The sequence below is a fragment of the Meleagris gallopavo genome, chromosome 13 (genome assembly GCF_000146605.3).
Source record: "Meleagris gallopavo isolate NT-WF06-2002-E0010 breed Aviagen turkey brand Nicholas breeding stock chromosome 13, Turkey_5.1, whole genome shotgun sequence".
NCBI lineage: Eukaryota > Metazoa > Chordata > Aves > Galliformes > Phasianidae > Meleagris > Meleagris gallopavo.
The window spans coordinates 7897052-7897731 of NC_015023.2; positions in this window are offsets into that span (position 1 = coordinate 7897052).

Genomic DNA, 680 nt, shown 5'->3' on the forward strand with positions numbered 1-680 from the left:
TAAACTTTCCCAATGAAGCTGTCTGAGAGCGGAGAGAGAGATTTGTTCAAAAAGCTAAAAAGCAACTGGTGCCCGCATTCTCCACCAAGAATGTCAACGGTTTACGGGCTGGTTCGGCCCGGTTCCGTGACTAGAAGGGCGGAGGGATCCGCGGATCCGCGCCCCCGGGAAAAAAAAGAAAATAAGGGACCCCGAAATAATTGAAAACAGTGGCAACAATCTGAGGTAAAACAAAGTAATTTACTAAATATGGTATCAACAGAATTTTATAAGGATAGAGAATGTGAAATTGATGGTGGATCGGCCTTACCACAAACGCTGAGATGAGAAGCGCAGGCAGAGAAGCGCAGGCGAGAAGCGCAGGCAGAGAAGCGCAAGCGAAGCAGCGCAGGCAGAGAAGCGCAAGCGAAGCAGCGCAGGCAGAGAAGAGAGCATCAGGTGAACTTGCCGGGAGTTATATCTCCTCGCTGACCGCAAAGCCCCCTGGGGAAACGTAGCTGCTCTTCTCCGCTGGACAGGCACCCGGAACTTGAGCATCAGCAGTCAAACCCCCAGTACATTGCATGATGTTATGATGTGGAATACCGATAATGAAAAATCATGAAACCATGACAGTAGAAGATCCAGTACAAAGCATTGCTAAATACTAAATATTTCTGTACTTTTACCTACAAATACTA